The sequence below is a fragment of the Nicotiana attenuata genome, chromosome 1 (genome assembly GCF_001879085.1).
Source record: "Nicotiana attenuata strain UT chromosome 1, NIATTr2, whole genome shotgun sequence".
NCBI lineage: Eukaryota > Viridiplantae > Streptophyta > Magnoliopsida > Solanales > Solanaceae > Nicotiana > Nicotiana attenuata.
Window position 1 is genome coordinate 96889340 of NC_031989.1, and position 26606 is coordinate 96915945.

At 40.6% G+C, this 26606-nt stretch overlaps 1 pseudogene; it reads left to right on the forward strand.

The window, feature by feature from the left end:
• The window catches only part of LOC109238770, a 62341-nt pseudogene continuing 36643 nt past the window's right edge, over positions 909–26606 (forward strand).

Consider the following 26606-nt stretch of genomic DNA (forward strand, 5'->3'; position numbering starts at 1 on the left):
CCTCAGGCATTTATCGATAGAATGCAGAGGACTTTGAGGGTAATGAAGGCCACTTCAATTGAGTCAGTTGAGCTAGCTTCCTATAGACTTCAGGAAGTTGCAGTTAATTGGTACGAGTCTTGGGAGTTGTCCAGAGGTGAGCATGCCCCTCCAGCAGTGTGGCAGGATTTTACAGAGGCTTTTCTTCGTCATTATCTACCACCAGAGCTTAAATGAGCCAGAGTTGATAGGTTCTTGACCCTTCGGCAGTGTAACATGAGTGTTTGGGAGTACAGCCTTCAGTTTGATTCGTTGGCTAGGTATGCTCCCACTATTGTATCTAAGATGGAGGATCGGGTTCACCGGTTCATGATGGGGTTAGAGCCGCACTTGCTTAACAATTGTATGTCGGTCTCACTTTAGTAAAGCATGGATATTTCTCATATTCAGGCATACACTCAGGGTGTAGAGGAGCGTAAGCAGAGGTAGAGGGTCAATCGTGAGCATGATAGGGCCCAGAATAAGAGAGCGAGCTCTTCAGGTCCTTCTGGTGAGTTTTGTGGTGGTCAGAGACAACATTACCCAAGGTATCTAGCCCAGCCATCGACTAGTGCATCACCTATGTTTGGCGATAAGAGATTTGATCGTTCCACATATTCAGGGCTTGGTCAGAATTCCAGGGCCTCAAGTTCTTAATATAGGGGTGAGTCAAGTCAGATAAGGCGGCCCTTACCGCGATGTGCTCAATGTGATAAGTAGCATGTCGGACAATGTTGTATGGGGTTGGGTGTTTGTTATACTTGTGGTTATCCAGGCCACATTATGAGGGATTGTCCGACGAGAGGTGATGCAAGCATAGATCAGCCAGCGAGATCTGTAGCTGGTTCGTCATCATCAGTACGCCCCCTAGGCAAGGTTCACAAGCACCAATGGGTCATGGTAGAGGCATTGGCGGAGCATCTAGCTCAAGCGGTCCTCAAAACCGCATTTATGCGTTAGCAGGACAACAGGATCAAGAATCATCACCCGATGTTGTTACAGGTATATTATCAGTCTCCTCATATGATGTATATGCACTAATTGACCCAGGTTCCACCTTATCATATGTTACTCCGTTGGTTGCTAATAAGTTTGGAATAAAACCTGAATTGGTTAAACCTTTTGAGGTGTCTACACCTGTTGGGGACTCAGTGATAGCTAGGCGAGTATATAGAGATTCTATAATAGTAGTTCATAGTCGATCTACAGTAGCGGACCTAATCGAGTTAGATATGGTAGAATTTGATATTATAATGGGTATGGATTGGCAGGCTTCTTGTCATGCAAACGTTGATTGTAGATAAAAGATGGTCCGATTCCAATTTCCAGAGGAGCTTGATTTGGAATGGAAAGGTAATACGGCATCGCCGAGAGGTAGATTTATTTCCTATCTCAAGGCAAGAAAATGAATATAAAGGGCTATATTTATCACTTAGTTTGGATTTGGGATGTGGAAGTAGAGTCACCCCATTTAGTCCATCCCTGTAGTTAATGAGTTTCCTGATATTTTTCCCGGTGAGATTCCGGGTCTTCCGCCAGAACAAGAAATTCAGTTTGCTATTGACCTACTATTAGATACTCATCCAATATCTATTCCTCCCTATAGAATGGCCCCCGCAGAGCTAAAAGAGTTGAAGGAACAACTAAAGGACTTGCTTGAAAAAGGCTTTATCAGACCTAGTACATCATTGTAGGGAGCACCTGTGTTATTTATGAGGAAGAAAGATGGTTCCTTACGGATGTGTATTGATTATAGACAGTTGAATAAGGTAACAATCAAGAATAAGTACCCGCTCCCGAGGATTGAAGATTTATTTGATCAATTGCAAGGTGCCAAGTGTTTCTCAAAGATAGACTTGAGGTCCAGGTACCATCAGGTAAGGGTTAAGGAGAAAGATATTCTGAAGACAACATTCAGGACCAGATACAGGCACTTTGAGTTTCATGTTATGTCATTCGGTTTGACCAATGCCCCAGCAGTATCCATGGATTTGATGAACCATGTGTTCAGACCCTTTTTAGATCTGTTCGTCATTGTATTTATTGATGATATATTGGTGTATTCTCGTTCAGAGGCTGAGCATGCAGATCATTTGCATAATGTGCTCAGAGTTTTACAAAAAGGGAAGTTGTACGCAAAATTCTCTAAATGTGAATTCTGGTTGAACTCTGTAGTTTTCCTTGGGCATATCATTTTGGGTGAAGGTATCCGGGTTGATACATAAAAAATTGAGGCAGTAAAGACTTGGCCTAGATCCACGACACCTACGGAGATTCGTAGCTTTCTCGGTTTGGCAGGTTATTACAGGAGATTTGTAGAGGGATTTTCTTCCCTTTCAGCACCTTTGACAAAGTTGACTCAAAAGGGAGCAAAGTTTCAATAGACTGATGCTTGCGGACGAAGTTTCCAGGCATTGAAGGACAGATTAACTTTAGTACCGGTTCTAACGCTCCCAGAAGGGACTGATTGTTATGTTATCTATTGTGATGCTTCGGGCGTTGGAGTGGGTTGTGTATTGATGCAGCATGGTAAGGTTGTAGCCTATGCTTCTAGGCAACTAAGAAAGCACGAAAAGAATTACCCGAGCCACGATTTAAAGTTAGTTGTAGTGATTCACGCACTAAAGATGTAGAGGCATTACTTGTATGGCATTCATGTTGATATTTATACGGATCATAAGAGCATCCAGTATATCTTCAAGAAAAAAGGAACTGAATTTACGTCAAAGGAGATGGTTGGAGCTACTTAAAGATAAGGACGTTGATATTTTACACCATCCGGGGAAGGCGAACGTGGTAGCCGACGCCCTCAGCCGTAGATCTATGGGTAGCCTGTCATATTTACAGCCAAAGAAGAGGGGAATAGCCCGTGAGATTCATAAGTTAGCTAGTCTTGGAGTTCGGTTACTGGACTCAGGTGATATTGGAATTACTATTCAAGATACGGCAACATCCTCTTTAGTAACTGAAGTGAAGGAACGACGGTACGAAAATCCTGTGTTAGTTTATTATACGGATACAACCCCTCAGAAGGAGAAGGCACCGTTTGAGATAACAGAAGATGGGGTCCTCAGATATCGAGGACGATTATGTGTCGCTAAAGTTGTAGGGCTGCGTCGGCAGGTTAGGGGAGAAACTCACTATTCTCGTTATTCTATCCATCCAGGAGCAACAAAGATATATCATGATATCAGGGAAATATATTGGTGGGACGGAATGAAAAAGGATATAACAAAATTTGTTGCTCAGTGCCCTAATTGTCAGCTGGTCAAGATTGAGCATTAAAAACCCGATGGATTATTGCAGGCTATGGAGATTCTGACTTGGAAATGGGAAGTAATTAATATGGATTTCATCATAGGCTTACTTTGTACCCAGCGTAAGTTCGATTATTCATGGGTAATTGTTGATAGACTTACAAAATCAGCCCATTTTCTGCCCGTTAGGACTACATATTCCGCAGAGGATATGCAAGGCTTTACATTAAGGAGATAGTACGACTGCATGGTGTCCCTATATCTATTACCTTGGATAGAGGAGCTCAGTTTACAGCTAATTTCTGGAGGTCCTTCCAAAAAGGATTGGGGACTCAGGTAAGTCTTAGTATAGCATTTCATTCCAGACAGACGGACAGGCTGAGCATACTATTCAGACACTTGAAGAGATGTTACGGGCGTGTGTGATAGACTTCAAGGGTAGCTGGGATGATCAACTGCCGCTTATTGAGTTCGCATATAATAATAGCCATCATTCCAGTATTCAGATGGCTCCGTACGAAGCTCTTTAAGGACGGAAGTGTAGGTCACCTATAGGGTAGTTCGAGGTAGGGGAAACTACGTTAGTAGGACAAGAATCTGTACAGTAGGCAATCGAGAAAATTAAGCTTATACAGGAAAGGCTATTAGCAGATCAAAGCCATCAGAAGTCTTATGCGGATAATCGACTGCGAGACTTGGAATTTCAAGTTGACGATTGGGTATTCCTAAAGGTATCACCAATGAAAGGCATTATGAGTTTTGGAAAAAAGGGAAAACTTAGCACTCGGTACATTGGACCATATAAGATCATACGCAAGGTAGGCCAGGTAGCGTATGAGTTAGACTTGCCTTCTAACTTGGAATCTGTACATCCAGTCTTTCATGTGTCTATGCTCCGTAAATGTATCGGAGATCCTTCCAGAGTTGTGTCAGTTGACGATGTTCAGGTCACAGAACAACTATCATATGAAGAAACTCCCATTGCTATGCTAGATAGACAGGTTCGGAGATTGAGGACTAAAGATGTAGCTTCGGTGAAAGTACTTTGGAGAAACAACAATGTGGAAGAAATGACTTGGGAGGCCTAAGAAGACATGAAGTCTAGATATCCTCACTTATTTCCTCTCCCATAGAAGGGTCTGACTGAGACATCACAGCCTTAAGGTACGTGCATGAATGCTTGTGTTAGTTATTGTCATTGGTCGTGTGAGGCCATTGTCGTTATTGATGATTATGGTCCTATGTGGTATTGAATTATTGAGTATTCTACAGGAAGGGTTGATAGTAGTACTGTTACAAAGGCGACTCTGCCAAGATTTATATAGATACCGGGGAATTACACATTCGAGGACGAATGTTTCTAAGTGCGGAAGGATGTTATATCCCGGATTTCGTACGTAAAAGTTTCGTCGTAAGTTAATCGACGTAGACTTGGGGACGAGATTATCTTGAGTTTATAAGCATATATGCTATTTATAACAAGTGATAAGTAAGTGTCGTGAAGGTTAAAGGGTAAAGGAATCAAAAAAAATAAATTTCGTTGAAGGTTGTCGATTTGGGATAAAATACGGTCCGAGCGATAATAACCGATATTTATGGACTAGCGCCATACAAGGTACCACATGACCGCGATAATAGGGTACATAAAGTGTGTTAAAAGTGAGTAGTATTTTAAGTAATTTAAGATAATTCTTAATGGTATGAATAATTGGGTAATTAATGATTTTTAGTGGGAGATTAATTAAAACTTGGATAATTAAAGAATGTGATAAGATTAGACCCCCCCCCCCCCCACATGGCAGCAAGCACCCTAAATATATGACTCTTAAAGTCATAGGAATTATGTAGAAAGACAAAGGATATGTGGTTAGACCACCACATAATGTAGGGCCAACATCAATTATAACGAAAGACATCTCTAACAAAGAGACATCATATGTAACGTGAGGGCATCTCAACTCTAAGCATATATCAAATGCCAAGATCTTCAAGAATTCAACGTGAGGGCATCTCTACTTTAAGCATATGTCAAATGCCAAAATATTGATCTTCAAGAATTCAACATGAGATTTCATAGCATTTGATTTCATAGCATCTTCAACAGTTCAAAACGTGAGATTTTACAATAATAAGGGAGTACGGTGCAATCTTTCACAAAAATATCATACGGATTTTTCCCTACTCCGATCTTGCCGTCACGTGTTTTGTCGCAATTAACGTGTGTTAGAGGGATTGTCAAGAAAATCGACTCGGGTATGTTAAGGCTATCCCTTCTTTCCTTTTGGCATGATTTATACGACACAAACGAAACGAGCAAATGCACAACTTCCATAAATGACTCTATTCATAGAAGTATTAGAGGTGCCTATATTCTTGAATTCCCGTATGTTTTATTTTCTATCGTCTGTTCATGGGTCTCAGTAAATACGTAAGTTGATAAAGTTTACTTCATAATATTATTCAAAGGCATAATGGTCTTATGACATTCCGAGAGGTTTCATTGACGTACTTCTCATGCATTGCATTCATTTATATATGTACATTGACCTATGACTAGACGGCATTATATACACGTATATATGTTTGTGTGTGTATGTGTGTGTGTCTATATATANGTGTGTGTGTGTGTGTGTGTGTGTATATATATATATATATATATATATATATATATATATATATATATATATATATATTGTGTGTGTGTGTGTGTATATATGAGATATGGGAAACGGTTACGGCGTTATATACGCACCACCGCTTGATCAGCTGGTATACGTTGATGATTTTGCCCACAATGGCCGAGATGATATGATGGGATGCCCTCAGAGGCTTGATGATGTTATGAACACCTATACCTATGCATAACACGGCATATATACGCATGTGCATGACATTATAAATGTTTCAGGGCTTACAAAGCTATTTAGACTTACATGCGAAATTCTTTATTCCATGTTTCATCTATGTCTTTTCTGTATTGATGTTCATGCCTTACATACTCAACATTATTCGTACTGGCGCCCTATTTCCCGGGGCCTGCATTTCATGCCCGCAGGTGCAAGTAGACAAGCAGACGGTCCGCCTTCTTAGGATCCATGATCAGCGAGAGTTGGTGTGCTCCATTTGATCCGGAGCTGCTTTAGATTTTGGTACGATAGGTTTGTTTACATATATGGGTATGACGGTGCCCAGTCCCGTCCTTGTACAGTTTTATATTCTGTTAGAGGTCTATAGACAGTATGTATAGTTGGATAGTACGTGGCCTTGCCGGCTTCCAGTTTTGGATATATAGTTGTCTATGGCAGCCTTGTCGGCTCGCCCTACGTATTTCGCACGCACATGTATATATGTCTTTTGGATAGATTTTCCTCACACGTGTTATTCATGTAATTCAGCAGATGTTATCCATGTTCATATATTAGTCGCATGCTTAAGGGTGTCCGACAGGTAGGACTCGGGCACCCCGCGTGGCCCATCAGTTGGGTCGTGACAGGATGGGTTGATTTGGATATAACCCATTGTGACCTATGATAAAAGCTAACCCAAAGTCAACCCATGAGGCTACCCAAACTTAGCCTATTAAAATCAGGAAACTCCAGGTAAAAAGACTTTGACTAAGTTTAGACCCCTAGTTTTAATTCTTTGATATATATACCCATTTTAGAATTACAATAATTAATATAATTCCTACCCAAAGTACTGAGAATTACGAATAGGTCAAAAAAAAATAAATAATAAAATGTCACGATCCAAAATCCAACCCGTCGTGATGGCACCTAACATACTGGCTAGGCAAGACGAAACATGATAATGAGAGCAACAGAATAACGAAATTCATAGAGGTAGCATAAATTTTGCGGTCTCATTACAATAAAACTGCCAACACAAAGTAAATTCCTCCAGAACTGGTAAGCACGGAATTATGAGCTTCTAAACAGAATACAAGTCTGAAACCGAATAATAAATACACTGTCTGAACTATGACAACAGTATGAAAGGAAAAGAAAAGTCAAACTGCGACCAAGGATGCAGCTCTACCTCGCCTCTAATAAATAGTACGACACGCTGCCTACTGTTGATAACCGGTTCCCACACATGAATCTGCACAATTAAGTGCAGAGTGTAGTATGAGTACAACCGGCCCAATGTACTAAATAAGTATCGTAAATAAACACGGCAAGGTAAGAGAAGCACAAATTATAAATGATACTAGCTATCACCTGTGTAGTTTCATCCTCTAAACCCGTACAGAACAATATTGAAATCAAATCATAAATTTAGTAAGAAAACTTCTTTTGTGTATGTGTACAATTTCTCAAATACCCTGCTCATACAATATCTTGGAATATAGAGATCATATGCAGTTAAATCAGATAAATGATCAAGAAAATTGCAAGTGAAGATGAAATGCAAAAATCCAAAAAAAAATAATGGCCAGATTTCCCCACTTATCCATATCCGTTCCAAACCACTAATCAGTATTCTCTATATCCGTGTGTACACCACCAAGAGAGAAACATGAGAGGGTGACCCTATTGGGATGGATCCGTATCCATATCCTGCACGAACAACTCACGTGTTGTACGGATAACTCACATGCCAACAAACACCATCCACCCGGCGTGGTAATAGGCACAACAACTGTAACGACCCGACCGGTTGTTTTGATCTATAGCATATCGTTCGGCAGTTTGAGGCCACTACCAGCTTAACTTCAGGTATTATAACTTGTACGCGTAGGCAGAATTGAGATTCGGAGAGTTAGGAGTTGATTTGGAAAGAGAATTCTCATTTTGGAAGCATAAAGTTGGAAGAATCTGACTTAGGGTTGATTTTGAGTAAACGACCTAGGAATCGGGATTTGAAGGTTCCAACAGGTTCGTAGGACGACTTCGAACTTGGGCGTATGTCCGGATCAAGTTTTGGATGACCCGGGAGCATTTTGGCGCCTATTGTGGATGTTATCATTTTGGGAAGAATTTCATAAATTTGGGTGGAGTGCATTTCAGTGTTATCAAAGTCCGTTCGGGATTCCGGGTCTGGAAATAGCTCCATATGGTGATTTTGGTATTGGGAGCGCATCTGGAAGTGGATTCGGAGGTCCGTAGGTCATTTTGGAGTCTTTTGGAGTAAGTTAGAAGTTTGAAGGTTTTTGAGAAGGTCCGTAATGTCGAATGTGACTTGTGTGCAAAATTTGGGGTCAATCGGACATGATTGGATAGGTTTTGGCATCGAATGTAGAAGTTTGAAGTTTTAAAGTTCATCAAGCTTGAATTGGGGTGTGATTCATGGATTTAGCATTGTTATATGTGATTTGAAGGCTCGAATAAGTTCGTAATGTGTTTTGGGACAGGTTGGTGGGAGGAGTGAAAGTCAGGATGGCTTGGTGATTGGACGAGGTCCCGGGAGCCTCAGGTGTGTTTCAGATAGTTAATGGATCGAAAATGGAACATAAGGAATGAGAGAAGTGCACCAGTTCTGGTGTAATCGCACCTGCGCAAGTTTGATCGTAGGTGCGTGATCGCAGAAGCGAGGAAATGGTCGCATGTGCGGTCTGGGCGATGAAGGGCAGTGATCTCAGGTGCGAAGGATTGTCTTGTCACGCCCCGAACCTGGGCCTGGACGTAACACGGCACTCGGTGCCTGACTACATGTGACCGAGCGAACCAACTGGCTGGCTGAATCAACGTGTGATATAATAACATACTAAATGCGGAAGATAAACTAACACATGCTGCTATACTGAAAGTCTGAATGATAAAAATCAAAGTGCGGAAATACTAATACAATTCTGAAACATATTTGCAGTCAACATAGCTTAACATGAAAAGCCTAAGACTCTGTCTAAATGTTACTCTAGTCTATGAAGCCTCTAATGAAGTACTGAAACACTAACTGTCTGAAAACACTGAAGACTGTAGTAATGATAATGCCCCTAAAGAACTGGGGATCACCAAATAGCTGGTACGAGAATCCTAGCGCTCTGAATCATCAACCTATAAATCATTACCTGCATCGTGAGATGCAGGCCCTGGGCAAAAGGGACATCAGTACATTTGAATTGCACTGGTATGTAAAGCAACTGAAAGAAAGAATTATAAATGCTGAAACTGAAACTGAGCTGATAACTGAGAATTGATAATTGATAACTGAAATGATAACTATCAAAACTGAACTGAAATGATAACCGATAACTGATAACTGAAGTGATAACTGATAACTGATAACTGAAGTGATAACTGATAACTGATAACTGATAACTGAAATGATACCTGATACTGAACTGAACAAAGTAAGTAAGGATATGAATACTCCCTCTTCTGAATGATGAACAACCTGTTTATCTGAATAAGCTACGGCCTCGAGCCCAATATATATGTGCACCAGCTACGGCCTCAGGCCCAAGTATGCAGAAAGCATATAAACTACGGTCTCAGGCCCAAATACTGGTGTTCAACATTCAGGAACTGAGAATCAAACTGCAATACATAATAGTGAAATACTGAATCACACTGGGTTACATGATACTCGAATACTGGATCACACTGAGTTACATAATACTGGAATACTGAATAGGACTAGACTGAGACATGTATTCTTGAACCGATTATGAACATTGAAACTTCAACTGTTTATGGCATACTGAGTAATCTATATTAAGACTCGGGGGCATCAAACCCAAGTCTATATTGAATACGCACTGAGCTCAAAACGTTTAGAATGAAAGTGGGGAACGAGTTATGAAGCTAGAGACTAGAAGTTCTACAACTATTCAAGGAACTAGGCTTAACTATATTTCTGAGGCAATTGGTAACGTCGTAAAAGAAACGTAGTGTAGGGAGAATCATTAAAATTTCCAAACATAGAGAGTAAGCCTCACATACTTTAACTTCCTGCTCTTGAGCGTAATACAACATTTGCCAACCCTTTCAACTTTAATCTATATCAATACAAGTCAAAGGGATTCCATATGAGCAATAATTCTCATGTTTTAATCACTTAAGCATTTTCTCAAATACTGGGTGACATAAAGCTTCATAGTCCTTATTCATGGTATCTCTACACCCAATATCCCATTCTCTTGCTCCTAGATAAATTCTAAAGTCTCAAATTGTTATAATCAACATCATTCTTTATCACCCATAAGGTAAACAACACCCTTAACTAATAATCAACAATCAACACCCCAAACCTATAACCGTTCATGTTTTTCTATCAAACCCATCAACTCATATCTCATTAACTAGAGTCTATAATCATTAACCCAATAGTATAATCAATTAGAGGGTGAAGACATTACCTTTTTGAAGTTCAATCCTCTTGAATTCGAGTTCTAGGGTTTCTTCTCTCAACAATGATGTCCCAATCGAATATCTAATGATATGGAGGGTTTACCCATGTTAATAAGATGTTGAGAAACTGAAATTAACTTAGAATCACCATAAGAACATACCTTGGATGGTGGAGGGACCCTTAAGGAGTTAGGTTTTTGAGAGTTCCCCTTTCTAGAGCAAGTTTTTATGTTTTGGGGCTGTGAGGGACGAAGTATGGCTTTAAAATGACCCCCCATGAGCGCCCCCGCACACCTGGTAGGCCTGACCGCGCTGTTGACCGCGCAAAATGGAGTAACACTGCCTCAAAAGAAGCGCGGCCGCGCTCGGGGCGCGCGCAGGGCGCGCATATTGCACAATGTTCTATAAAACGCCCATAACTCTTTGCACGGATATCCGTTTGGGCTCTACAATATATCATTGGAAAGATATTTCAAAGGCCTACATTATTCATGCTTTGAATTGTCCCAAATTCCTTACACATTTTCACTAAATCTTGCTGGAATACAGATCTTCTGCAAACTTTGTCGATTTCGTCAAATCTTATGCACCTCACTTTCCATCTTGATTTTGAAACAACTATTTCACCCATAATCATCCCTCTAGGAATTCATATGTCTAAAATATCAAATTAATACCCATTTAACATATCCACACCTAGACTGAATGTACGGGGTGTTACATTATCTCCCCCTTGGGATCATTCGTACTCGAATGATTGTCCTGACTGTAACTTCTGCTAACTCTGGACCTTAAATGGGTCTGGTGGAAACATGAACTTTCATTAACACTTGCATACTAAACTGAATGGATACATGATTACTGAACTGTTAAGATACTGCACTGAATGACTACCGCATTGAATGAATATTGGTCTGCCATGGATACGTGAATACTGAACTAACATAGGTATATGAATATTTAACTGGCACGAATATTTGAGTAATATGAGTACTAAGCTGTCTTGAATGTCTAAGTATTGGACTAACATGAGTAGCTGAGTATTAAACTGACATGAGTAACTGAGTATTGAACTGACATGATTATCTGAGTACTGGAAACATGAATATTATAACATGACACGTGAAATATTGGCTGTACCACCATTAATTTTGGCGGCAACTCCAACTCATAAGCTAATTGACCGATCCTTCGCAAGATTCTATATGGCCCAATATAGCAGGGACTATGCTTCCCCCTTTTTCCAAATCTCATAACGCCTTTCATAGGCAACAATTTCAGAAACACCCAATCATCAACTTGAAAAATCTCTGTCTCTATGCCGCACGCTCGAATAGGACTGTTGGCGGCTCTGAGCCGTCTTCAAACGCTCTTGAATCAACTTAACTTTCTCCATAGTCTGATAGACCAAATTTGGTCCCGACAACTCTTCTTCACCAACTTTGAACCAACCAATTGGTGATCTACACCTTCATCCATACAGAGTCTCGCACATGTCGTCTTGATACTAGAATGGTAGGTGTTATTATTTGCAAGGTCAATGAGGGGTATGGAATCATCCCAATTACTTTTAACATCAAGGACATATCCTCAACTGTTTGAATAATGCGCTCTGCCTATCCATCTTTCTTAGGATAAAAAACTTGTGCCTAATCCTTTCTGAAATGACTTCTGAAAGTTCATTGTAAACTTAGCACCACAGTCCGAAATGACAGACCACGGAGTCCCATGCAATCAGACGATTTCCTGAATGTATAACTTGGTATAATCTTCTGCTGAATTTATAGTTTTTACTGGCAAGAAATGTGCTGGCTTGGTAAGTCGATTTACGATCATCCAATCAAATCATGTTTTTAAAATGAGCAAGATAATCCCGTTATAAATTTCATATTTACCATCTCCACTCAAAATATGTGTATTTTGTGGTAAAACACTAGGCTTTCTGTTGCTCGACTTTCACTTACTGATACTTCGGACACTTGGCCGCAAAGTCTGCGACGTTCTTTTTCATGTCGTTCAACCAATAAATCTCCTTGGTCATGTTGCATATTTGGGGAACCTGGATGGAAAGAATACCAGGAATTATATTCTTCTAACATGATCCTCCCTTTTTATCTATGTCTGGAACACACAATCTGTCTTGGTACCTCAAAGTACTATCATCTCCCCCTTATTCAAAAGCCATCATTTTATACTTGTGAATATCCTCTTCAACTGCAACACGTAGGGATCATCAAATTGTTTCTCCTTCTCTTCAACTACTAATGGGGAACACACCCTGTTCTAGACAACAACTCCGTCATCTTCGGAGTCCGAAGTTGAACTCCTATCTTGGTTGGTGAACTTCTTTCACCAGAGTTCTCTTATCTACCTCAATCATGAGTTATACTTCTCACACTTTATCTTCTTACGCACTTCCTGAAAACACTTATAGCATTGCTGTAACCTAAGTCTTTGACATGTACTCTAAATTTTAGAGTCCCGTGCAATGGCACTACCCTCGTAACACATAAATATGCATGATTTTACAGCTTCTCTATGATCACTTTATCATCAATAACTAAGCTCGGTGATCATTCTAATCACTTTGTGTTTCTTACACATGCTAGACATAATCCTTGTGGTAATTATACAATTTTTTCTCATTACCGAACTGATTTTCTTTTTCATATCCCATGCTAACTATTCGAGTTTCAAATCTCCATCTGGACTTACTGATGGTTTTCACATCACCCCTTAGACAAAAGGTCTTATACTTTGGGATTCTTTTTTTTTGGGGATCCAAATAACTGTCCTTATTTTTGCAATTCTTTGCACTCTACGTCAATGACGACTTATCTTCCAACTTACTTCTGAGCTAGGAAAAACTAAATTATTCACATAACGAAAAGTCAATGTATTCACAACTATCATACACAATCTTAATAATTTAACTCTGCTCACACTGTCAGTCTTGGAGAAACTACATTTCGATAATTCCTAAAGGCTATTCTTCTATAGCTTGCTCTCTCACTGCTAGCTGATTTGTTTTCCCACTGCCACTGTAATTCGGGTTTAACTTAAACTTTTTGAGTTCTGACATGCGTTCGGTGTTTCAAACTGTTACCCACTCACTATTGTTAACTTTACTAAGTAGATCAAATTGTATTTCTACTAGCTCTGCTGAAAATGCTGATTCACTGTATCTACTCAAACATACTAACTATTCTTTTACTAACTACCTGCTAGCGTCATGTGTTCATGTTCTAATTTGAATAACTAAAGTGAAGCATAAGGCTATTTCTAACTTCCCTCACCACCGGCCCTGTTCTACGGTCGCATACTATCCCTTTTCTTTCTTCTAAACTATGTGCATGGATCATACTTAGGGAATTCATCTGCCTTATTGAAATTGGAATATCTAACCCCAAACTTTCTATACAATACTAAATCATATCATACTATAAACATCTGCGATAATCACTTAGTCACATAACCTAAGGGGGAACTGCCATATCTTTTATCTTACATCAATAGCTGCTTCTTATAGTAGCTTACTAACGTGGTACTTCTAGTTCTGATTTGAACAAATCTAAGCAACTTAAAATCATTCCCTGAAATTCACTATTGGCTGTTCTTGGTTCTCATTTCATACATCATATCTTCTAGTCATTTGCATGAGTTGTATGAAATCATATCTTTGGTAATAACAAACGTTTCTGACTCCTAGGTATTTTGCTATTAGGCTCTTTTCTGTCCAACCTATAGTCACCAGAATTTTGATACACTGAAAATTAGATATTTGGTAAACATATAACTGAATATTGGAGTATTGAATAACCATAACTTGCTAATTGAAACACTCTATAACTGGTAACTGACGTAAATTGATAACCATAAGACCTAATAATCGCTTTTGTACTTTCTGATAAGGTTATGCTCTAATCTGTACTACTATCCATTGCATCCCACTTTTAACATCCTCTCAAGTCTCATATTTACCAACATGTACTCCATAATTATCCCCAATGGGCAATTATCCTCTCTAGGACCTTAGGTTTCTCCTGCGCGTCACTTGGGCATCCAATACGTTTGGAATTCGATAGGAAGAGAAGGTTAACTATTGCCCTAAGCTTCATGGCACGATCTAGAGTAGAAAGAAATGAGATAATCCTGGATGTCTTGGTAGTTAACCATTTATATGAGTAGTCGGCACACACATATAAAGGAAACTCCAGTAGACACGGCTTCATAGACTCTCTAAGACTCTTGAACCTAGTGCTCTGATACCAAGCTTTGTCACGCCCCGAACCTGGGCATAGACATAACACGGCACTCGGTGCCTGACTATATGTGACCGAGCGAACCAACTGGCTGGCTGAATCTACATGTGATATCATAACATACTAAATGCAGAAAATAAACTAACACATGCTGCTATACTGAAAGTCTGAATGATAAAAATCAAAGTGCGGAAATACTAATACAATTCTGAAACATATTTGCAGCCAACATAGCTTAACATGAAAGCCTAAGACTCTGTCTAAATGTTGCTCTAGTCTATGAAGCCTCTAATGAAGTACTGAAAATACTAACTGTCTGAAAACACTGAAGACTGTAGTAATGATAATGCCCCGAAAGAACTAGGGATCACCAAATAGCTGGTACGAGAATCCTAGCGCTCTGAATCATCAACCTGCAAATCATTACCTGCATCGTGAGATGCAGGCCCCGGGCAAAAGGGACATCAAAACATTTGAATTGCACTGGTATGTAAAGCAACTGAAAGAAAGAATTATAAATGCTGAAACTGAAACTAAGTTAATAACTGAGAATTGATAATTGATAACTGAAATGATAACTATCAAAACTGAACTGAAATGATAACTGATAACTGATAACTGAAATGATAACTGATAACTGATAACAGAAGTGATAACTGATAACTGATAATTGATAACTGATAACTGATAACTGAACTGAACAAAGGAAGTAAGGATATGAATACTCCCTCTTCTGAATGATGAACAACCTATTTATCTAAATAAGCTACGGCTTCGGGCCCAATATATATGTGCACAAGCTACGGCCTCGGGCCCAAGTATACGTATACATAACTACGGCCTCAGGCCCAAAAAATGCATAAAGCATAAACTACGGCCTCAGGCCCAAGTATGCATAAAGCATAAACTACGGCCTCAGGCCAAATATAGGTGTTCAACATTCAGGAACTGAGAATCAAACTGCAATACATAATAGTGAAATACTGAATCACACTTAGTTACATGATACTGGATCACACCGAGTTACATAATACTGGAATACTGAATAGGACTAAGCTGAGACATGTATTCTTGAACCGATTATGAACACTGAAACTTCAACTGTTTATGGCATACTGAGTAATCTATATTAAGACTCGGGGGCATCAAACCCAAGTCTATATTGAATACACACTGAGCTCACAACGTTCAGAATGGAAGTGGTGAACGAGTTATGAAGCTAGAGAATAGAAGTTCTACAACTTTTCAAGGAACTAGGCTTAACTATATTTCTGAGGCAATTGGTAACGTCGTAAAAGAAACGTAGTGTAGGGAGAATCATTAAAATTCCCAAACATAGAGAGTTAGCCTCACATACTTTAACTTCCTGCTCTTGAGCGTAATACAACATTCGCCAACCCTTTCAACTTTAATCTATATCAATAACAAGTCAAAGGGATTCCATATTAGCAATAATTCTCATGTTTTAGTCACTTAAGCATTTTCTCAAATACTGGGTGACATAAAGCTTCATAGTCCTTATTAATGGTATCTCTACACCCAATATCCCATTCTCTTGCTCCTAGATAAATTCTAAAGTCTCAAATTGTTATAATCAACATCATTCTTTATCACGCATAAGGTAAACAACACCCTTAACCAATAATCAACAATCAACACCCCAAACCTATAACCGTTCATGCTTTTCTATCAAACCCATCAACTCATATCTCATGAACTAGAGTCTATAATCATTAACCCAATAGTATAATCAATTAGAGGGTGAAGACATTACCTTTTTGAAGTTCAATCCTCTTGAATTCGAGTTCTAGGGTTTCTTCTCTCAACAATGATGTCCCAATCGAATATCTAATGATATGGAGGGTTTACCCATGGTAATAAGATGTTGGGAAACTGAAATTAACTTAGAATCACCATAAGAAGATACCTTGGATGGTGGAGGGACCCTTAAGGAGTTAGGTTTTTGAGAGTTCCCCTTTCTAGAGCAAGTTTTTATGTTTTGGGGCTGTGGGGGACGAAGTAGGGCTTTAAATGACCCCTCATGAGCGCCCCCGCGCACCTGGTAGGCCTGATCGCGCAATTGACCGCGCAAAATGGCAGTAACACTGCCTCAAAAGAAGCGCGTCCGCGCTCAGGGCGCGCATATTGCACACTGTTCTGTAAAACGCCCATATCTCTTTGCACGGAGATCTGTTTGGGCTCCACAATATAACGTTGGAAAGATATTTCAAAGGCCTACAACATGCTTTGAATTATCCCAAACTCCTTACACATTTTCACTATATCCTACTGGAAGACAGACCTTCTGCAAACTTAGTCGATTTTGTCAAATCGTATGCACCTCACTTTCCATCTTGATTTTGAAACAACTATTTTCACCCATAATCATCCCTCTAGGAATTCAATTGTCTAAAATATCAAATTAATACCCATTTAATATATCCATACCTAGTCCGAATGTACGGGGTGTTACATATCAGCACCTGCGAGACTGCAGATGCGGTGTAGCGTCGCAGGTGCGAGAATGAGAAAGGTAGCGTGGGGCGCAGGTGCAGAAATTTACCCGCAGATGTGGGTGCGCATCTAAGCTAAGGAGACCGCAGATGCAGAATTTGGACTTAGGCCCTAGACCGCGGAAGCGATTGGAAATCCGCAGAAGAGGGACCGCATATGCGGTCAAGTTATCCGCAGAAGCGAGATCTAGGCAGAACATAAGGGGATCGAACTTGGCTATTTCGTCATTTTCTTTTGGGATTGTTGGAGCTCAGTTCTTGGGCGATTTTGTAAAGCTTCAAGTGGGGGGTTATCATCATGTAGGGCCAAGTTAAGTTATTTCCATCCATTGTTTGTTAAATACATGGTTTTTACATGGATTCAATCATGAAGATTTGTAGAAAATGGGATTTTTGGTAGAAAACCTAGAATTTTGTATTTTTGGATTTTGACCACGATTTTGGTCATGGAACTTGGAATAAATTATATATTGGAGTTCGTGTTGTCATGTGTAAAATTTATCTTCAAAAAATTTCGAAATCCGGGCACGTGGGCCCGAGGGTGATTTTTTATCGACCTTTCGATCGAGGTTAGAAATTGTTATAAATTGGATTATAATGAGTATTTGAGTATATAATAATGGGTTTGCATAATTATTGGCTAGTTTTGGAGCGTTGAGCATCGATTCGAGTTGTTTGAAGGGCTCGGATGCCGGTTATGGAACTTCGAAGCAAGGTAAGTCTCCTTTCTAACCTTGTAAGAGGGAATTAACCCCATAGGTGAACTAAAATATTACGTGCTTTTATTTGTGGGGGATACGTACACACGAGGTGATGAGAGTTCGTATGTAGCTACTAGCTATGCCTATGTCGGGATAGTTTTAGGCTTACATCATGCTTTGTTGCCCTTGCTATTTGTTTTATTGTTATTGTTTGCCTTGGGAAGAAACAAGATTCAGGTTGCGTAATAATTGTATTGAAAGAAATTTAAATTGGGAATTTAAGATGTTAAGAGTTCTCATTGAACTTCGTATTTTCGGAAAGAATTGAGGAATGTTATAATAACTTAAGAAATCCATGTGTACATGTGTCGCATGTATGATTCGCGAGCGGGGTGATTGCTTATTTATATTTGACCGCGTAACATGTATGATTCGCGAGCGGGGTAATAGATGCATCTATGGTTCGCGCCATTCGACCCTCTGGCAGTGCACAGTTTAAATATTATGTTCGATCGGGTCGTACGACCTCGGCATAATTTGCGCATGCTTGTATTGCTTGCCTTGAAATTTATAAATAATGATATTTTCTTCCTGATCTGAGATAAATTGATAAATGATGTTAAATGAATTTGGAAATCTCTTATTACCAAGAGGATTGTTTACTTGCTTCATGATTTCCTTGAGTTTACTGTCGTTTTTAATAAAATTCACGACTAAAAATATTATTGATGGCCATAGTAAGTGTCGGAGTCGACCTCTCGTCACTACTTCTTCGAGATTAGACTGGATACTTACTGGGTACACGTTGTTTTCGTACTCATACTACACTTGCTGTACATTTTGTTGTGCAGTCACATGTACGTCTAGTGGCCTTGTGGGCGCAGCGGCGTGGTTGATATGGGGACTTAGGTGAGCTGCATCTTATGAGACGATCCACAGCCAGCAGAGTCTCCTTCAGAGTACTTGTATTTTCTTTTCTGTCCAAATTTATGTTTCGGATAGATATTGTATTTTTATTTTAATTCCTAGTAAATGCTCATGCACTTGTGATACCGAGGTTTGGGATGATTATGGGATTATTCAGTATTGAAATTTGCTAAAAACATTATTATTTTCTCTATGAAGTTCATCAATTATTATTCAATTTAAGGAAATTATGATTTCAAAAATTACTAAAATGAGAACTAAGTTAATTATTTATTGTTGGCTTGCCTGATAGCGGTGTCCGGTGCCATCAGGACCTTTGTTGGATTTTGGATCGTGACAACATGGTATCAGAGCACTAGGTTCACTTAGGTCTCACGAGTCAAGAGCGAGTCTAGTAGAGTATTGCGGATCGGTAAGGAGATGTCACGACCCAATTTCCAAACCCGGTCGTGATGGCGCCTCTCGTGAAGACAAGGCCAGCCAACTAACCCAAATCGTCTCTTTAACAATTTTTAAACATAAATGAATAGATAAATACAGCTTAACGACAACAATAACCAGTATTTACAACCCAACACAACCCGACCGGGGCGTCACAAGTCACGAGCATCTAAAGAAACCTGAACACAACTACAGTGCCAATATTATACAAAAATAAATTCTGGAATGCTAAAGACAACGTCCGGTGCCACGAACGCCGGCGGTCACCTTACTCAGCTACAATAGTAATACCTTCAATCAGCTAATAACCCGCTACCGGGTGAACAATACCTGCAACTGCACGAGAGGTGCAGGGAGTAAAGTGAGTACTCCAACTCAGTGAGCAATAAAAGTAAATAATAACTGAGCGGTAAGAAATCACGTAAAAGCACTCTATCATGCTATATAAGACAGTGCAAATCTTTGAGAAAACAGTAAAACCGTGAAAATCCTTTAGAAAATATCTGGACTCAGTTAAAACTTCTTTTGAAAATATCCTTTCCAACAGTTAAGCAAATGAATGCGTAATCAGATAGTGCAAGTCAGCACATAAGTCAGCCCCTCGGGCACAGCACTCCACTAACAATTAACACCAGGGTGTCTGGTAAACAGTGCAAGAAGTAGCATGAATGCCAATGAAATGAGAGTGCTGAATGTCATGACACGTATTACAAACAGGAACCAATGCATGAATGCAATGCAATGCATATGACCGCTGCGGCGTGCAGCCCGATCCATTTGGCTACCCGCGCTCACTGTGGGGGTTCAGACTCCGGAGGGGCTCCTACAGCCCAAGCGCAATATCAATATAACACCGCTGCGGCGTGCAGCCCGAGCCATCCATATATCCAGAAATCACTATAACACTGCTGTGGCGCGCAGCCCGATCCATGCTCAGTCCAAAAATGCACATAAGCCCCTTGGGCAATAATAAAATAGCAGTTCTCATCTCAAAACGTCACTAAAATATCATTTAAGTTTTCAAATCATGAAAAATGGCTGAATTTGCAAAACAGTATTAAAACCCTGGACCGAGGTCAAATAACATGCAAAGTAATGCAAAATCAGTGATATCAATCCCTGAAGGATTCAAATAATCGGCACGAAGCCCAAAACATGGCAATCAACCCAAATCACAATAACATCAAGTAGGTTTCAGTCAATTACGCAGTAAAATCAACAACCGGGACGGACCAAGTCGCAATCCCCAACGGTGCTCTACCCCACGCTCATACCTAGTGTGCAAGTCACCACAATACAGCACTATGATGTGTAAATCCGGGGTTTCAAACCCTCAGGATATCATTTACAAGTATTACTCACCTCGAACCGGTGAAATCTCTAGCTCTCGACGCCTTTGCCCCTCAAACCGGCCTCCACGCGCGTCAAATCTAACCAAAATCAGAGCGAATACATTACAATACGCCAAAGGAACAATACCCAATCGAAAACAACCAAGAAATAGCAGAAATCTCGAGACTAGCAAAACTCGAGCCCCGGGCCCGCTTCTCGAAAAATTACGAAATTCACATCACCGGATTCCTCGTCTCGCCACGAGTCCATACATATAAAGTTCACCAAAATCGGAGTTCGTTTGACCCTCCAAATTCCATTTTTACATCAAAATTCTCAAACCCTAACTTACCCCATTTTTACCCTTTAATTCCTTGGGTTTTCAGTGTTAATTCATGTTTATACACAATAATAACATAATCTAAGCCCAAGAATCCATACCTGATGATAGCCCTCGAAACCCTCTTCAAAAATCGCCCAAAATCTCCTTAGTCCGAAGTCCAAAATGTTGTTCTTTCAAAAATTCGCGAAGATGATTAATTTCACTTAACTGCCAGGCATTTCGCTTCTGCGGATCCAGTACCGCTTTTGCGGCTTCCGCTTATGCGGTCAACGTCCGCTTTTGCGGACCTTTCACTTAAGGCAACCTTCCGCTTCTGCGGTCCCCAATCGCATCTGCGGGACCGCTTAAGCGATCCAATGTTCCGCTTCTGCGGAACCTGACCAGGGTTCCAAATTCCGCTCCTGCGAGGTCTAGCTCGCTTCTGCGAGGCCGCCTATGCGGTCCTCCTTCCGCTCCTGCGGAATCTGGCAAGGGCCAAGACTTCCGCTTCTGCGCATCTTCCAATCGCTTCAGCGAGACCGCACCTGCGGTCCCATAACCGCAGGTGCGAAACCAACAGATACCAGCAAGGTTGAACCTGCAATTAACTCCAAAAACCTTCCGTTTAACCACCCGAATTCACCCCGAGGCCCCCGGGACCTCAACCAAAAACACCAACACATCCTAATACCTTATTCAAACTTGTTCCAATCCTCAAAACACTTCAAACAACGCTAAAACCATCAAATCACATCGGATTCAAGCCTAAGTTTCTTAAAAACTTCCGAATTACGCATTCGATCAAAAACCCGACCAAACGATGTCCGAATGACCTGAAATTTTACACACATCTCCAAAATCACCTAACGGAGCTACAGCAACTCTCGGAATTCCATTCCGACCCTCGGATCAAAATCTCACCTATCAACCGGAATTCGCCAAAATACTAATTTCGCCAATTCAAGAGTAATTCTACACCGGACCTCCAAAATCAATTCCGATCGCACTCCTAAGTCACAAATCATTTTCCGAAGCTAACCGAATCACCGGAAATCAGATCCTAGCCTTCTAACTCATAAGTCAACGTCCGGTTGACTTTTCCAACTTAGGCCTTCCTTAAAGAGACTAAGTGTCTCATTTCTTATCAAAACCAATCCAAATCAACTCTAACACACCACATACCGATAATGAAACATAAAGAAGCATAAAATGGGAGAAACGAAGCAGTAACACATGAGACGACGGGTCGGGTCGTCACATCCTCCCCCACTTAAACCAACGCTCGTCCTCGAGCGTACCCAGAGTTGTACTAGAAGCAACCCAATAGGTGAATGTCCTTACCAAACATATACCCGGGGTGATCCCTCGTCACCCTACCTCGCATAGGTCCGATAACACGATATAGCTGAAATTTCACAGTCCATCTAAACCATAAACCGTAGAACCACATTGCACTTTCCGAAATCATACACAAGATCAGAACTTCACATCTATACCCAGAATAAACCCGCACCAACTGTAATAACCCATACCTGCAACCTCAGGTGAAACTCATATGATTATACCACATAATCCAAACACTCGAAACGGTAGCCTCTATTCACAGCAGTCGCCCACAACAACATAATACCGTTAGAAAACCTCTTATCAACTAAGGTCTTATTCCAACACTTTCATATACTGTCCAACGATAAATGAAACATGCTATAAATCGTAACCATTTCTCATATCAACCATCCATGAAGCCGCTTCCCCTTTGACTAAATACCACAATAGAGTTTCCGGGCAACCTCGATATTATCCTTCTAACAAAGCTGAAATCAATCTGTCCGTATTTCATTAATGACTCCCAACGATCACCTCGAATCCAACACATCCACTCTGGTGACATGACACCTCAATGCAGGCCTAAGCCAACAACTTGCATAATACACGCACCAATGAGGAACAGTCTGAACATACCCAAATCAGGACAAATGACTCAACCGAAAGAGCTGTACCTCAAACTCGTCAACACCATTACAACACAAGGCTGAGACCCCGTCTCACATCATAGAAATAGAGTACCTGAAATCTACCCAAAAGGTCATATCTCCCACGTAGCCTCGCTACAATGCGCGATCCTGTCGCAACACTGCTACACATGAAACACCTCAAGTCACTATGCTCGAAATAGACAGCCACGCACAATTTGATGTCTGGAACCCAAGCAATTCATTACAACCCACGGGTGAAACAGATAACATACGACACACAACCCGATAGGTCATAGCCAACACTCCATTTACCGAGCAACACTCAATTACTCTTCCCGCTCGACTTTCTCTATGAAATCCCTCAATAGAACGCACCAACATGTGCCCATATCCAACAAATCATGACGTCTCAACACACCGAAAAGCAACTCATAGCTCTCCTTAGATCACTAGCAAGCTCAATAAACGATCGAATCAACCTACCCCTCATCAACATAATTCGCGGGCCAACCAAGCTAACTCAAGATAAAAAAACATAGCCACATCGGCGTGCCCACGAACTCAACACCAAGAAGCCCGAAGCTGCTCCTTCACTACTATAACTCCTGTCGGAGCCTTACGATACGGTGCCCGGCACACAAATCAATATCTGAATCCCCAATCTCGCCCGGCGACATGCTCGGCCACAAGAAACGCATCCGAAAAAGTCATCAATACCGGAACTGAATCAATGGTAGAAACCTCTTGCACTGACATCCATCACGAATGCCCCATTAAGAAAAGTAATCCTTCTCAGCCGTCCGCTGCATCTTTTGAAGTATCATACCACTCTGCAAGAACATAATCCAATGCACCTTGCCGGCTCAACCCGTGGCATTTCTTGGCCTAGCCAATAGCACCAATAGTCTAGAATAACCCAACACTGAGACAACCAGCTACAATCTAATATCATATCCAAAATTTGGCATAACCAAGCAAAGAAAGATCACTCGGACCTCTAATTCCCAATAACCGCTAGACGGTACCGATGCACACGATTTACAACAACTGCATTAGCCTGAACACGAGAACTCCTAGTCTCCAAACTCCATATAGCACACAAATCACTATATTCTGATCCCAAATTTGCACCGTACGAAACATATCACACCTCAAGTACCCAATCATCCCACGAAAGGTATCTAAAGTTTCCCTGTGCCATCAAACAAACTCAGATATCAACAGTCGATCCCAAATGCCGCAATACTATCGAAGTATTATCAGTTTACATCACATTGCCTTTTACTGGAACATATACCCCCGTCGAATCAATATGTTGGCAATATCATTTTCCTTAATCATTTGAAGAATCGATTCTTTAATCACCTGCAGCTGCTCCGTGCGCTGCTTAAGAATTTAATGACTTTTCCATTATGACAGAACCGTAACCTTACACACACAAATCCCAATCCTCCACCAACATATCGCATATACCGATACCACACTAGTATAACATGGAGAACTCCATATCCCTTCCTAGCCACAAACATCTACGTACTCCACTAGTAAAGAACTCTGCCATCAATCCCATCAAGAAGAGAAATCATTACACATTCCATGCTTCGCATGCCCAGTAGGCAATTTATACATTTCTAAACCACGGTAAACTTATCAAGAACTCTCCCCCAATTCCATTGCACAAGCTAAACTGCCAGGATGAATCCTTCTACCCGAACCAAGCTAAGCAAGCTGTCAAAACTCAGAGCCTTGCTGCACATACACCGGTAAAGCTCATTACCTCGAACACATAACGAAGAATTAATCATATCTTTACCATACCGATTCGGTCTACTATCAAGCTATTCCATCTATCTAATTCCCCTTTTTATTCATCATCCACTTGATATTTCTTCCTCGTTGTAGCATCACAATGCCTCAATCCAGGCTTTACCTACACGAGACTCGCACATAAGACCACACTGTCTAAGACCCATAGGCCACTGAATACTCTCCAATTGTTTCCCAAAAATACCACACTCCCGAATGCTTTACTCTGAAGAACTTTCTGCGAGTCTAAATCGCTTCCTTTACTTTCCAGGTACTGACACATGTAGGATCCCATTGATCAACATAAAAATACCACAAGTCTTGACATTTTCTATTGAAACACTGTCTTTAGTCGCATGCAACCACCTTAAACACCTGAGTGCTACATGTAGATTCTTGAACACATTAAAACCATTCTCGAGAGTCTCTCTTATTCATCTGCAAATTTACCTGATTTAACGAATAGAACCACTCGTGCTTTATTGACACTCCGATACCGTTTAAAATGAAAACCCTCATCCCATACAACCAAGCAAGCTTCTGCTCTATCACCGAGCATTCTATCAACAAAACCTCTAGAATTTCTGAAATTTATAATACACCTACTGGGACATAATATAGCCTTTGGTCCGAAATTTTGCTTCAGTGCCCATCCTGCGGCTTAATTTCTCAACTAGAACCGATTTGCCAGCCATACCCTCGAGACTAACCAACATATCAACATAACCGTGCAATCAGCTTTAATCAACATCACCACTTCCCCAAACTTGGCTCGAGAGCCATATATCAAGAGACACACTTAACACTCCTAACACTTTTACTCTACATGTGCCACAATGTCATAGTGAATAAAACCAAAATCATCTACAAGTTTTGAAAACACAGATCATCTAAGTACTGTACATCCACCCTACAAATTATCGCATTTCATCCCTTACATCAGTTTAGTCCACCCTCTAGAGCGACCGAATTTATTCAAACTTTCAACTCGTACTTTTCATTACACATAGATTCCTTCTAATACATACTCACATAAGAATCGTACCACTTAAGAACACTCTGAGAGGAGATAATCACCTGTCTCCCACCTCAACTTAGTATTCAGCACACCTTCCACCAATTCACATACGGTTACGCATCAATTTTAGTCTTCCCTGCCGTCTGAAATCATATCCGCCACATGTAATGCACTTTATCTTACCAATAGGAGACAACGAAAATATTCTTCATCGCCCTTAATTCGGTGCCACATCAATCACATATGAATGATACACCTTAACAGTTCATCTATTATCCAACAACTCTCGTCACTCTACCGAGTCATATAGGTACATCTCACAATTCTAACATACTCATTGCACATGATATGCAACCGCCATTCCGGCTAATAAGGACATTACCGAACCATATTTATGTTCAAAACACTTGGCTCACAGAATCAGCACCTCAGTGCTCAAGCCATAGGCAAAGATTTCGGCCTCAAGTCCTCCAGACTGCCAACATACTCACCGAAGATTACATCTCGCCCCTCGATTCGGGAATCACAAACCATCAAGGCACATAGTAATACTTGAGCGCATCACGTGCGCCATTCAGACGTTGTGGAAGGAATTTCAAGAGTTTATACTCAGCTGAAACTCAAGTATCACGATAAGATTGCCAAGTGGAAGTTTTCCTAAAGGTCCAGCCTCTCGAGGATAATACATGACGTCTCCCGTACCGATCCGCCGAGACTCTACTAAATCTCCTCTTCCCTTTT